Source organism: Rhinoraja longicauda, chromosome 15 (assembly GCF_053455715.1).
Source record: "Rhinoraja longicauda isolate Sanriku21f chromosome 15, sRhiLon1.1, whole genome shotgun sequence".
NCBI classification, from domain to species: Eukaryota; Metazoa; Chordata; class Chondrichthyes; order Rajiformes; family Arhynchobatidae; genus Rhinoraja; species Rhinoraja longicauda.
The window spans coordinates 24,393,441-24,409,392 of NC_135967.1; positions in this window are offsets into that span (position 1 = coordinate 24,393,441).

Consider the following 15,952-nt stretch of genomic DNA (forward strand, 5'->3'; position numbering starts at 1 on the left):
CTTAAAGCTATGCCCTTTAGTCTTTGCTATTTTGACCCCAGAGAAAAGGTTCTGACTGTCTACCCCACATATGCCTCATAATTTATTATTCTTTAATCAGGTCTCTCCTTAACCTTTGACTACCCAGAGAAAACAAGCCAAGTCTGTCCCAACTCCGCCTTATTCCTAATACCCTTTTATCCAGGCATTATGATCATAAACCTCTCCTGTACCTTCTTTAAACACTCCGTTTAATCATTAGCCCATACAGCCCCGTCGCTCACGCACGCGTGCCCGAGTTCAAATTCTAACGGCAATTGCTTTGTTCTCCGCCATGGCCGTGTAGTCTACACCCAGGGCCAAGGTGTGGATGGCATTGATGGCTGTGCAGGACAACGCATCTGTGACCTGGTTGCTCGTGCCTACGATGTGCTGGTTGTAAGTCGTGTACTCTGAGATGTAGGCCAAGTGACGCTGCTGTCGGGATGACCAGGGATCAGACACCTTCGCAAAGGCAAATGTGAGTGGCTTGTGGTCGGTGAAAGCTGTGAAATCCTTGCCTTCGAGGAAGTAGCGGAATAGCCGATGGCCAGGTAGAGAGCGAGGAGCTCCCAGTCGAAAGCGCTTTATTTCTGCTCGGGGGGTCTCAGGGGATGACTGAAAAAAGCGTGGGGCTGCCAGCTACCATTTACCCATTCCAGCACTCCGCCCACGGCTGTGCCAAATGCATCAACCGTGGGAACGGTTAGCACATTGGCCCGTGGATGTACTAACATCGTCGCCTTTGCCAGCGCCTCTTTCGCGTTGTTGAAAGGCGGTTGTGGATGCGTCATCCCAAACGAGCTCTTTAGGCTTGTTGGCCAAGGCCTTGAACAGTGGTTGCATGATCCTGGCGGCTGCTGGCACGAAACAGTGATAGAAGTTGACCATGCCGACAAACTCTTGGAGTCCCTTTAACGTAGAGGGGTTGGGAAACTTGCGAATGACCTCAACCTTGGTCGGGAGCGGGACCACACCATGCTGGTTGATGTGATGGCTGAGGAAGCTAATGGAATGGAGGCCAATCTGACACTTGGCAAGGTTGATGGCCAGGCCCTGCTCGGTGAGCCTCTGGCAGAGCTGCCGGAGGTGTGCGCGGTGTTCCTGGTGAGAGTGGTTGGCGACGAGGAGGTTGTCGAGGTGGATGAACACGAAGTCAAGCCCGCGGCCCACCATGTCCATTAGCCGTTGGAAAGCCTAGGTGGCATTCTTGAGGACAAAAGCCATCTGAAGGAACTCAAAGAGCCCGGACGGGGTGATGGATGTGAGGGACAGCGTGTTGTCATTGAAATGGCGGTAGTCCCCACAGGGTCTCCAGCCCCCAGACGCTTTGGGGACCATGTGAAGTGGGGATGCCCACGGGCTGTCTGAGCGGCGCACTATGCCTATTTCCTCCAACCTGTGGAACTCGTCTTTGGCAAGTTGGAGCTTGTCGAGGGGCAGCCTGCTTGCGCGTGCATGGAGTGGCGGTCCGGTGATGGGGATATGGTGCTTCACCCCATGCTTGGGGCTGGCCGTTGTGAACTGGGGGGTTATGATGTCAGGGAAATCAGCCAAGATCCTGGCATACTCATTGTCGGAGAAGGTCACTGAGCTGAGATGTAGTGCAGTCAATTCGTGTGGCGCAAGGTGATCGACTCAAACGTCTCAGAACTGATGAGATGTTGTCCCTTCACGTACACCGGCAGGGAGTGTGCCCGGAGGAAATCTGCACCCAGCAGCGGTTGGGAGACGTTTGTGATAGTAAAGGGCCGCTTGAAGTCACAGGAGTTAAAGTTGAGCGGGATCCTGCGGACCCCATATGTCTTAACGTTGCTGCCATTAGCAGCGGCCAGAGAAGGCCTCCTCTTTCCGAAACGAGTGTCGGCCCCCGAGGGGGACAAAACACTGATCTCTGCTCCCTTGTCCATGATAAAACGCCGCCCCGAATGATGATCCCAGGTGTAGAGGATGCAATGCTTCTGGCCGGCCACAGTAGCCACTACTGGCGGCCTGCCTAGGCATTTCCCGGAATGCATGCAGGGTGTTCGGCATCGGCGGGCCATGGAACTCCACCTTTGGTGGTAGTAGCACCACTCGCTTGTGTCCAGCTTTACTACCGCGCCTTCGGTGGAGGCTGGGCCCGGCCACTGTAGAGGTCCATGTGTTGTATAAACACTCCGTTTAATCATTAACCAACACAGCCCCATCACTCACACGCGCATACCCGAGTTCAAATTCTAACAGCAATTGCTTTGTTCTCTGCCCACACACGATGGCCCGCCCCCTCCCGACCCCATGATTGGTCGGCCCAGATTACGCCCAGTCCACGCGAGAGTTTGAGCCTAATAAACGACGGTTCAAAGCCAAAATGACAGTGCGCTACGCTGGCAAGTTATTGGGAAGATGTTAAAATAAACTACACCAACAGTACACCTTCATGGGGCACACTTTTATATGGTTAGCACATTCAAGTTTGGTGGGGACTAATTAGAGCTGCCTGCAACTTTCAAGGAGACTTTGTGGATGGTGCAAGTGGTGGAAGTCATTCTGCAGATATTTGGAAAATGGTAGCCCAAGTGTAAGCTTCCTGGATAGCATATTCCTCACATGTGTCAGGTGAGAAGTGCAACAGGTGTCCAGTGGTAGAAGGCTGTTGGTATATGAAATGGGTAATGCATGAGAAACGTGTACAACTGCAAGAAGCATAGGAATGCCACCCTCCCCAGAATACTTCTGCTCACATCAGTCACTCGGGTAAAAGCTTGAAAAGCTTCATGCTGCAAACCTGTAATGCCAAAGAGGGACACAAGAACTTTAAAAAAAAATTACATTTGAGTGCTAACTTAAATCCACGTCAGTTATATGGTCAGGCAAGCAAGCCACATCTAAAATGGTTGAGGGGGGGTCGAGGGGGGGGGGGGGGGAGTGCATAGGGTGGGGCTGCAAACCTAAAGAGTTAACAACTCCGCTGAACTATAATCCTGACTATTTATGATCCTTCGTAGAACCTGTCACGTGAAGATTCCGGAGGTAAATTAAGAATGATTTGCTCATTTTTCCAGTTTTGAAGCTGACCTGCTTGGTAATTGTAGCATTTTGTTTTAATTTCAGATTTCCAGCATTAGCGGTATTTTGCTTTCCAATTTTGCATATTTAATTCTAATCCAATCAAGTCACCTCCTTCACATACTCCCAAAGTTGGACAGATTATGGTGAAGACACACCAGACTGCAGATACTGGGATATTGAGCAAAACACAAAGTGCTGGAGGAACTCAGCAAGCCTCAGTTTATTCTGACCTCCCCACAAACCCTAATTTCAATCTTTCCTTTGGATTCCAATCCTCAAGCAGGAGAATCTGAACTCTTCTGCCTCCAGTTGCTGGTTGTAGTTGGTTGATTTTCAGTCAGAACTGCCTCTCGACATATCTTCAAGTTTATAAATTCATAAGTTGTAGCAGTCGCATTAGGTAATTCAGCCCATCAAGTCTACTCCGCCATTCAATCATGGCCTCAAAGAGCTGCATATTTCCTGACCCATTCTCACCGATTCAAAATGGACCAGATAGGCCAGGAAGATTGAAACTTGAGACTTCTGGGATTATATCCTGTCCCAGCACATGGTCTGCGATATTAGTGGTTAGGTTAGAGCTGTGCCATTAATAGAGAATTATTCTTGTCTTTGAAAAGTGTTGAGAATTACTTCAATCGGATCTATGAGATTTGAGTTATGTAAATTCATCAGAATTACATGGTGAATATGTTGGGCCAGATTGCACTGTTAACTGGAGACTAATGTTTTATTAAAACACATTGAGCAGGAAATGTTCTTCTCGAGAAGTCTTTCAAAATTAATTCCATTATATATGTACTTTGGATGCACATATCTGTTAACTGAACTTTCTTAATTAACCTCGGTCCCTCCTCTGCCATCTTTAAGATGAATTTCTCCATTTCAGCCTTCTTTCATTGCTCTCTACTGGTATTTTATGTGACATTAATTGTTGGCTTTGGTGTCTGCAATTTAAGATTGCAGTTGGTCAATTCAAGATGAAACTATAAGGTAAAACTAAATGTGTAGGAAAGAACTGCAGATGCTGGTTTGAATTGAAGGTGGACACAAAATGCTGGAATAACTCAACGGGACAGGCAGCATCTCTGGAGAGAAGGAATGGGTGACGTTTCAGGTCAAGACCCTTCTTCAGACTGACGCCAGGGGAGTGGGCGGTACAGAGATAAAAAGTAGTTGGAGACGGTAAGAATGGTATGAGAACTGGGAAGAGGGAGGGGATGGAAAGAAAGGGAAAGCAAGGGCTAACTTGAAGTGAGAGATGCAAGCTACCTAAGCAAAATATAAGGTGCTGTTCCTTCAATTTGCACTGGGCTTCACTCTAACAATGGAGGAGGCCAAGGACAGAAAGATCAGTGTGGGAATGGGAGGGGGAGTTAAAGTGTTGAGCAACCGAGAGATCAGGTAAGTTTAGGCAGACCAAGCGGAGGTGTTCAGCAAAATGGTCGCCGAGCCTGTGCTTGGTGTTGCCGATCTACAGGAGTCCACACCTGGTACAGCAGATAACATTGAAAAAGGTCAAGTGAACTTCTGCCTCATCTGAAAAAACTGGGTCCTTGGACGGAGTAGAGGGGGGAAATGTAGGGACAGGTGTGGCATCTCCTGTGGTTGCAGGGGAAAGTACCTGGGGAGGGGGTGGTTTGGGTGGGAAGGGACGAGTTGACCGGGGAGTTGCAGAGGGGAAGGTCTCTGCGGAAAGCAGAAAGGGGTGGAGATGGGAAGATGTGGCTCATAGTGCGATCCCATTGGAGGTGCCGAAAATGTAAAACTGAATGTTCACCTACTTGACCTGCACTGTGAGGGGGGGGGGGGGGGTGGGGGGGGGGAATGTTCATTCCATCTCTGATTATCATGTGGAATTGATTTTTCAATCCATTTCAACACACATCCCACCGCTCCTGTCTCCCGATGAGCTCTTATCAAGATTATAATGCAAATTAATTGGAGAATAAATTGCTGTGACAGCCCAGAACGTTCCTTTCCCCAGCAGTATCCCAAACAATGGTGACAGTAGTTTGCGCGCACAGCGAATCATTCTGAAATTCAACAGCAGTTCAGAGTTTTGGCTATGAATCATCTTTACCTTTGATTCCTCCAGCTCCACTGATGGATGTGCTGTCTCCTCCACAGGGATTAAAAACTTAATGCTAAATAACTCCTGTTTCTACCAGAAATGTGCCACTTTCTCCACCAGGGAAGGGGACATGTTACTATTGGTTTCACTATTATTACCTCTGGCAAGATACAGTGAAAATTTTTGTTTGCAGGCTACCCAGTCAAATCGCACCATACACGAGTGCAATCGAGCCATAAATAACAGTACAGCAGAAAGAGCAAAGTGAAAAGCAAAACACCTTTGAGACATGTGGGTCTCATGTTTGAATAGTTACAAGCTGACAGGTTCGGTACAAATCTTAGTGTGTAAGTGGGAGAAAGTCTATAAATTGTTGTGTTTTGGTCTGATTTGTGGATTCATAGATACGTGAAGTGTGTTTAGTGGATGAGACTAGTTGTGCAATTGCTGGAACACACCACTTGAAGACACAAGGCAGATCATCAAATGTCTTCCAGCTTTAACCTCCTTTGCCATCTGTGTTAATGTTTCAAGGTCCTTGAGAAACAGTAACATCTGTGGCTCCAGTATATTATCTAAAAATATGGGGCGCACTGTTTTCAGATTACATAATATTTAAAAAGTCTTGAAAAGCAATTAACTTCCTTGATCATTCCCATCAGTTGTAAAGCACATCCCCTTCGAAAGATTTAGGTTGTTTAAATAGCAACAGACCTACTGCATGGAATCTTGGTGGCATTGAAATGAAGTCCACACTTGATTCCCTGGACTTAGTTATTTGTTCTGATAGCAGCTATTTGATAGATAGAAATACGAAAGAAACCCAAGCCACACACACTTTAGATTATTTTGGTTTATTGTCACGTGTATGGAGGGAGGTACAGAGAAAAGCTTTTTTGCTGTGCGCTATTTAGTCAGCGGAAAGACTATGCAGTGTGTTGATATAGGATAAAGGGAATAACACTTAGTGCAAGGTAAAGTGTGAATAAAGGTAGTCTGAGAGTCTCCATTGAGGTAGATGGTAGGTTAAGAACGCTGTCTAGTTGGTGATCGGATGGTTCAGTTGCTGATAGCAGCTGGGAAGAAACTGTCCCTGAGTCTGGAGGTATGCATTTTCAAATTTCTGCATCCCTTGCCTGAAGGAGAAATTTTTGCAAAGTAATTAAAAATAAATAACTGAAATATCACATTCTCATAAGTATTCAGACCCTTTACTCAGTACTTTGTTGAGGCACTTTTGGCAGCGATTACAGCCTCAAGTCTTCTTGGGTATGATGCTACAAGCTTGCCAAACCTGTATTTGGGTAATTTCTCCCATTCTTTTCTGCAGATCCTCTCAAGATCTGTCAGGTTGGATGGGGAGCGTTGATGCACAGCTATTTTCAGAGATGTTCGATCGGGTTCAAGTCGGGGCTCTGGCTGGGCCACTCAAGGACATTCACAGACCTGTCATGAAGCCACGCCTGTGTTGTGTTGGTTGTATGCTTAGGGTCATTGTACTGTTGGAAGGTGAACCTCTGCCCCGGTCTGAGGTTCAGAACACTCTGGAGCAGGTTTTCATCAAGGATCTCTGTACTTTGCTCTGTTCATCTTTCCCTCAATCCTGACTAGTCTCCCAGTTCCTGCCGCTAAAAAACATCACCACAGCGTGATGCTGCCACCACCATGCTTCACCGTAGGATGGTATTGGCCAGGTGATGAGCGGTGCCGCTTGGCATTCAGGCCATAGAGTTAAATCTTGGTTTCATCAGACCAGTGAATCTTGTTTCTCATAGTCTGAGAGTCCTTTAGGTGCCTTTTGGCAAATTCCAAATGGGCTGTCATGTGCCTTTTACTGAGGAGTGGCTTCTGTCTGGTTACTCTACCATAAAGGGTTCTCCCATCTTCGCAGAAGAAATCTGGGGCTCTGTCAGAGTGACCATCGGTTTCTTGGTCACCTCCCTGACCAAGGCCCTTCTCCCCCGATTGCTCAGTTTGGCCAGGTGGCCAGCACTATGAAGAGTCCTGGTGGCTCCACAATTCTTCCATTTAAGAATGACGGAGGCCACTGTGCTCTTCGGGACCTACAATGCTGCAGAAATTGTTTTATACCCTTCCCCAGATCTGTCTCAACACAATCCTGCCTCGGAGGTCTACACACAATTCCCTCATTTTCATGGCTTGGTTTTTGCTCTGACATGCACTGTCAACTGTGGGACCTTATATAGACAGGTGTGTGCATTTGCAAATCATGTCCAAGTAATTTAATTTACCACTGGTGGACTCCAATCAAGTTGTAGAAACATCAAGGATAATCAATGATAATAATCAAGGATAATAATAAACAGGATGAACCTAAGCTCAATTTTGAGTGCCATAGCAAAGAGTCTGAATACTTATGTAAATGTGATATTTTCAGTTATTTCTTTTAAATTACTTTGCAAAAATTTCAAAACCCCTGTTTTCGTTTTATTATTATCAGGTATTGTGTGTAGATTGATGATAAAAAAATGAATTTAATCCATTTTAAAATAAGGCTGTAACGTAGCAAAATGTGGAAAAAGTGAAGGGGTCTGAATACTTTCTGAATGCACTGTAGGTTTACCACTGGCAATAGTAAATGTTTTTATATCATCTTGTCTTACTCTTGCAAATTTCTTTCTTGTACATTTTTGCATTGAACATCTGTGTTTACTAATTTGTTGTTGTATTGTAGATAAAAGTGTGAATGTACTCTTATGTGCTGATGTATGCAATCAGGTACATGCTAAATGAGCTGTGATAACAAAAAGTACCTGTTGCTAAAATATTTATTAAACTCATAACTTCAGAAAATATGTGAAATGGAAGGCAAACATGAACCTTTATTTTGCATATTTGAATACCTAATGCTGTCATCAAAATAAACTGCAGCCGACACAGTAGCACAACGGAAACATATTGTGAACGGGGGAAAGATTCAGCAATATAAACAAGATGTTTAATTAAATCAGTATAAAACAATCCACATTCTAAGTTAATGCCAGTATAACTTCCGAGTGAGTGCCAGCACAGGGTGACATTGAAATTCAATAAGCACATGTGTGGCCATGATTTGGCTCATTAGGCTTACTGCTTCATGCTTACCAGTTACCTTGTGCTTGTGAAGAAAATACATCTTCTTCTCGAATAAACTGATTGTTTTAACAGTGCAATGCAGGAATGAAAGAAATGCAATTGATCTAACAGCACTTCTTGCTTAAAATGTGTATTTTTTCAGCTCTAGATATAATGTGGAATCCCAGTATGCCATTTGATTTCAGCTCAACAACAGCGTAACAATGATTAAAAAAAACACGCACACAGAAAAGGGATGTTTGCCAATGTAAGCATGATAATTTGAGGATACTGTCTTAATTTCAGCACATTCAATTTAACTCTGATGTAATCCTTCACAGACAGTTTATAAAGATAGGTTAATTAATCCTGTCCTGCTTGATTGTAAAGTTAATTTTTTATTTCTTTGGTCATCTTATGCTATGCCTTTACAAACACTTAATGTAATGCAACAGCAAGAACAAAAATCCTAGGAACATTCATCTGAATCTAAGGTGAAATTTGTCCACACAGAATTCACATATCACTACCAAAATATGTGAGGCGCAGAAAAAGATTCATTTTACAAAATTTTGTAAATAAATTAACACAAAACATATACACAAAACATATACACAAAACTGAATTAGTTTACCAGGGAAAATGATCACAGGTTGCCAGATCACTAAGGGAGATCACTTCAGGGATTTGCTTTGGAAAATGGCAATGCAATCACTTCTATTGATACTATCAAACAATGTAACATCTAAGTCAAAAAACCCTTTCTCTTCTACTTACAGTACAATCTGAATTGCCTCAGGGACATCACTGTTGAGAGAAAAATCTCCCATGGGATGCATCTCCACTTACAACACAGGATTCAATGGAGGAAAAAGGGCTTGTGTTTCAAAAAATTGCACTGCAGGTGTTTTTTTTCTAGGAGCATAATCCCTCTACAACACAGAAGTTAATTCAAGAATGACTAAAGTGACATTTTTTATTAAAGTAAGAATGGATACTTACTAAACTCTGAATGGCACAGATGAATCTTTTAAGACAACAGAACATTATATGAATATAACTGAATAAAAATGACTAATCAGGTTAAACACCAAACCTGAAATCCAAATGAGTGAGTATGGGAAGAGCCAATTCCATAATTAAATTTAAGCAATTCCTATAAGTACATTGTTCATTTGCACTGAGAAGATTGCACAAATTTGGTTTTATCAATGACAAGGTCAGAAAATTACAAAACATTTTTTATAAAACATCTACCAAAATAAGCAATTTTAATTAAAAAAAGTAAATAAAGATGTATAGTTTTGGCATCATGATTCAACAGATCATATTAATGTATGGAGCTTGCCTTTTGATGGCACATCCAACTTATAAATTTAACCTGGACTGTTTCAACATAATAATTCACCATTTAGCACCATCTCAATCAATAATCTATGAAATGCCCTCCTCCACATCCTGAATGCAAATTAATAAAAATTATACACACATAATTTAAAAAAAGAAACACATGAAACTTGTACCAGAGTCTTTAAATGTCCAGGTTTGTGAAACCAACAATGATCTAATTCCAAATTGAACAATTGATGCCCTAATCTCCTTTTAAACTATGTTCTAGCTGACTATAACGATGGAGCTTGTTCTTGTTAAGTTCCTGTATCATTCATGTCCATACTTTCTTTGAAATCTTTAAATGCATATCCTTTTGACTAGTTCCTTCAGGCATGTCTATAATTCACAGTTTACTGGGGTTACCTAATTGTGCTTTTTAATTGTGACTGTCAGTTCCCCAGCAACCCAAGACTTGTCCTTGGTCAGCAGCTGCCTTTGTATGATGGATGGTTTGCTAGAAATCGCTGCATAATAGAAGGAAGTATAAAGTCCAAACTACATGCATTATTTTGTGCAGAAATCGCACATTACCTTGCAGTCACATCAGAAGCATCAGAAACAGTTGCTCCAGGGTGCGTATGTGGCTGATCTGGGGCAAATTGCCTTTCATCTGTAAACTGTGGGAGTTATTTGTTAGCAAGGTTGCCGATCTTCCCAACAACAAAGAAGATATCATGTTATTGGATGTATGAACCCAGTGCAAAGGATAACAGGGATCACAGGATTTGACCTCTCTAATGCAAGGAAATATCTCCTTTCAGAACATAATGAATCCCTGGATTTTCTGCCCCGAAGTGGATGCAATCCAAATTATTAGATATATTTAAGGTGGAGATTAGAAATGTTTGAAATAATGAGCAATTTTGGTTTATGGGGAACTGGCACAGAAGAGATTAGCATAGATCAGCCATGGTCATATTGAATGGCAGAACAGGCTAGAGGGGTCACATGACTTACAACTGTTTCTATTTTCTTGTAGTCTTATTTCAAAAAAAGAGAAATGGCTAGCTTCCAACACAAGGGCCATTGATAAACATTCCTCAGTAATCACACTTTAAACTGTCTTAGGATGAAGCTTTCTTCTGGATTCACTTCTATAACATAGAACATAGAACAGTACCACACATGAATAGGCCCTTTGTCTGTGCTAACCATGATGCTATTCTTATCGACCTGTGTATAATCCATACCCCATTCCCAGCATATCCATATGCCTATCCAAAAGCCTCTTAAATGCCACTATTGTATCTGCTTCAACCACCAACCCTGGCAGCACCTTTCAGGCATTCGCCACTGCGTAAGAAAAGTTGCATACATCTCCTTTAAACTTTAGTCCTTTCACCATAAAGCTATGCCCTCTGGTATATGATTTTTTCTTCTTGTGAAAAAGGTCCTGACTGTCTACCCTATCTATGCATCTCAGAATTTGATATACATCCATCGGGTGTATTTGCAAACTCCGGAATCCCAGTTAAAACAATCCAGGTCTGTCCAACATCTCCCTGTAGCTAATAACCCCTAAACTAGGCAACATTCTGGTAAACCTTCTCTGCAACCTTCTGGTTGCCCCAATACAAGATGGATGTAGACCCTTTCCAAAGCCTCTACATCCTTCTTGTATTGGGGCAACCAGAACTATGCGCAATATTCCAAATGTGGCTTAGCCAAAGTCCTATAAAGTTGCATCATGACATGTTGACTCTTATATACAATCTACTGATCTATGAAGGCAAGCATACCTTCTCTACCACGCTACCTACTTGAGTTGCTACTTTCAGGGAGCTATGGACTTGGACCACAAGATCTGTCTGTACACCAAGGCTTTTGAGGGACATCCCATTAATTGTATATTTTTGCCTTACATTTGACCTTCCAAAGTCAAGTCAAGTCTACTTTATTTGTCACATACACATACAAGATGTGCAACACTTGTTGAATGGATTAAACTCCATCAGCCATTGATCCACACATTTCCGTAGTTGATCTATATTCTGTTGTCTACCTTGATAACCTGCCTTACAATCTGCACCCCCAACAATCTTGGTGCCATCTGCAAACTTACTAACCAACCCATCTATGTTCATGTCCAAGTCATTTATACATTTCACAAACAGCAGAGGTCCCAACAAAGATTCCTGCAGAACTCCACTGGTCACAGACCTCCAGCCTAAATATTGTCCTTCCAACAGAATCCTCTGCCTTCTATCAATAGACCATTGCTGAATTCATACGACCAAGTCACTGCTAATCCTCTGCATCCAATTCTTCTGGATCATTCTACCATTTTGGACTTTATCAATTGCTTACTAAAATCATGAAGACAACATCCACCACCCCACCCTCATTCATCACCCTTTGTCACCTCATCAAAAAACGATCTAGTTGGGAAGACAAGTCCTGTGAGGACAAAGCTGGCTGTCCCTAATTAACTCATTCTCCACCAGATCGGAGTAAATCATATTCCAAAGAATCCTCAGCAATAGTTTCTCTACCTCTGACATGAGGCTCACAATCCTATAATTCCCTGGATTCTCTCTACTTCCCTTCTAATTAAGGAACACCAGCTATTCTCCAGTCCTCTGGGACCTCGTCTGTGGCTTGTGAAGACTCAAAGATCTTTGTCAAGGCTACCTCACTCAATAACTCTGAGATAAATCTCCTCAGGATCTGAGAATCTATCCAATCTTATACTCTTCAAGTGGCCTAACACTTCCTCCTTCTTAACCTCAAACTTCGCTTGCTTATTAATGTTCCCCATGCTTATCTTACTGTTCTAAATTTCCTTCTCTTTGGTGAAAACTACTTGTTTAGTACCTCTGTTATATCCCCATATTTCAAGCATAAATTCCCTTCTTGACCCTTGAGGATCAACAATTCCACTTTACCTCGGTTACCCTAATGTTTATAATATAGGAATAAACAGCCATAGGGTGTTTTTAAATCCAACATACCAAAGCCATTTTGTGGCCCCTTTTGGCCCTTCTTGTTACCTGCTCGAGTTCATTCCTTCATTCTTTATTTCTCTCAAAGGCCTTGGCTGATTCTATCCTCATAACTCTTGCATGCTCCACCTTTTTATTTTGGATCAAATTTACAACCTCTTTGATCATCCAAGGCTCCCTTGCTTTGCCATTCTTATCCCTCCTCCTCACTGGAACATGCCGATTCTGAACTTCAGTGACTCCCACATGTCAGATGTAGACTAATCCGATAACAATTGCTCCCACTTTACCCTCCGGAACTCCTACCTAATAAAGTTGTAGTTTGCCTTACTCCAGTTTAGTACTTTCCCACAAGGTCTCACCTTCACCTATTTAAAACAATCTTAAAACGTATGGAGTTGTGGTCAGTAGCCCCAAAATACTCTTCCACTGAAGCACCAGTTACCTGGCCAGACTCATTTCCCAAAACAAGGTCCAGTATGTTCCCTTCTCTGGTTGGACTATCCACATATTGTTTCAGGAAATCCTCTTGGATGCACCTCAAAAATTCTGCCCCGTCTACGCCTTTGGCACTGAGCACTTAAAGTTAAAGTCACCCACTAAGATAAACCTGTTGCTTTGGCATCTTTTAGAAATCTATCTACATATCAGTTCCTCTATCTCACACTTGCTATCGAGTAGCCCTTAGTACAATTCCATCAGAGTGCTTACACCATTATTATTTGAAAAGTCTTCTTCAATACATACACACACTCACACGCACATTTCAATGTTGCAGCAGCCATTGATGTCACTGTTGCATGTCCAATTTGTGAGACATCACACACACGGATTGTGATTGAATTTGATTTTGCACTCAACATGCATTTGCAAGTGCCAACTGCACTTAGCAATTAAGCTGCACAGAATATCCATGTGTTCCGTGATGGAAATTCCAACACCATATCTGTTAATGCTCCTTTCATGTTTTTCATTTGCAGTTAGTGTCATGTCAGCATCATTGTAGTTATTTTTAAGAATGATTAAATGATGTTTCTCCTCCATATTTACGATTATTGATGTTTCTCCTCACCTCTAGATCCCGCAGTTGGTTTAAAATCTAGATATTTTGGATGATATGGCTCACTTTTTCATTTGAGTAATCATATTTTGGGCAATTAAAAATAAAACACTGGATCTGCTTGGAATCTAAAATAAAATGGAAAGTTATGGAAATGCTTGACATCAGGCAGCATCTTTAAATAGCATAACTTAGCAAATTGTAATCTTTCATTTGAACTGTTTTCGGTAATTCATCTCTGATCTGGGTATTTCCATATTTATTTTAAAGATTTATTTAATTTAGTCTAGCTTGAATGAACATCATCTTGACTTGATTAATTACTTATTCTAATATAATCTGAGATTTATAAAATGTTTACTCTTTTATGGTCATTTTTCTTTATGTTTATTTTTGGGATCTGATTGCTGTCAACAGGGCCACATTTATTGGCCTTCATTAATTGCCTTGGAAAAGGTGGTAATGAGCTGCCTTCTTGAACTGTTGCAGTCCTTCTGGTGGACGTATTCCTACAACATGACTTAGATGCAGCTAAATTGACAAAACAGCAATATGTTTTCAAGTCAAGATGGTATACAGCTCCTGTACACATCTACATCACTTCCTTTAAGTTCACCTGCATTGAAGCACAGTTCAGGGAAAAAACAAGTTCTTGGGAAAATGAACATAGTGAAATCTTGAGGTGTTGAAACATGAACATGAGATGGTGACTGAAGATGGGCTTTACCTTTTTAAAATATATATATTTAAAATGTAATTGGTGGAATATTTAAGTAGCTACTGCAATTATTTGAGAAAATAATGAATCCTCAGGAAAATAGGGTATTTTAATAATAATTAATTCAATTATCTTACATTAGACTGAAACACTAGTGTAATTAATTAATTTCCTATATTAATATATAGCCATGCCAAGAGCTACAATTCATTTTCTGAAATCTGTATCCAATAAAGGAAATGGTACTTTGTTACAATAAAAGAGCTGTACTTAAATATTCATAACTCAGTGTGATCAGGTGGAATGATTCTATGATACTTAAAGGAGTAAAAATAAAACTATAAAACTGCAGTATCAGAAATGCCATAGATATTATGTAGTAATTAGTGCAGCTATATTTTTAAAAAACTTTCTTTGACTCTAACAAGATCAAGAGAACGATAGTAGGAAATATGTGTATTGCCTTGAGAATTACAATAGACTTTTGGAAATGAAAAAAATATAGGAATCAAAAGAAACAACTGCCAGCTGGAATGCTTTTCAAGTACTTTTGAAGTATTTGGCAGTGCAATGAATTAGCAGGGCCCTTTCGATGAATAAAGTTTCCAAGCAGTACTGAAAAATAGATTCACATTTCAGACATGGATGAATTATGGAGTTGGTTTATTGGCAAAAGAGATGCTAGAAAAGATTAATTGACAAGTTTGAGCTACAACACTTTGCATTTATATACTGTCAAATATAAAACAGCTAAGGAATTTCAGAGAGAGAGATCAGGTGAAGAGCGAAACCATAAGATTTTCAGGTTAATCTTTAGTATGGATGTGGTGAGGGAGGGGGGTTGAATGAGCACATTCTAAAAAATGGAATGCAGGAGGTTGATGATGTGGCTGCTACTTGTAGGATGGGGTGTAATGGGTGGGTTAAATGGAGCTGGAGTTTAGAAAAGGCATTTGGATTGATGGAAGGGCTTACAAATATGGGCAGTGCAGTGGCACAGTTGGTAGAATGGTTGCCTTACAACACCAAACACCCAGGTTCAATCCTGACGTTGGGTGCTGTTTGCATGGAGTTTCCACGTTTTCTCCAGGTGGATTTCCTCCGGGTGTTCCAGTTTCCTCCCACATCCCAAAGACATGTGGGTTTGTAGGTTAATTGGCCTTTGTAAATATCCCCTAACATACAGGGAGTGAATGAGAAAGTGTGATAGCATAGAACGTGTGAATGGGTGATCGATGGTCGGTGTCTACTTAGTAGGCTGAAGGGCCTGTTTCCATGCTGTGAACTTGAACAGGTTTAGGCAAGGATGATGATGAATGCTTGTGTCATATATACGTATGCTTGATGCTTTCCAGTTAAGCCCTGGAAGATAAAGTTGTGCAAAAGTCTATGTTTTTGCATCTGGTGCACTAATGCTGAAAAGACCAAATCTTGCAAGTGATGTGCAGGTTATGTTTAGACATTACTTCCAGGATTTTGCTCTGTTGTTGACACCCATTACCAATCTGACTAAATTTGCTCTTTGCACTTATTGATCCTACTTCTGTGATGTCTAAGATTATTCCTTTACCCTCTCATTCAACCTCACAATTCATGATTCTGAGCAAATTACGTTTCCCTAA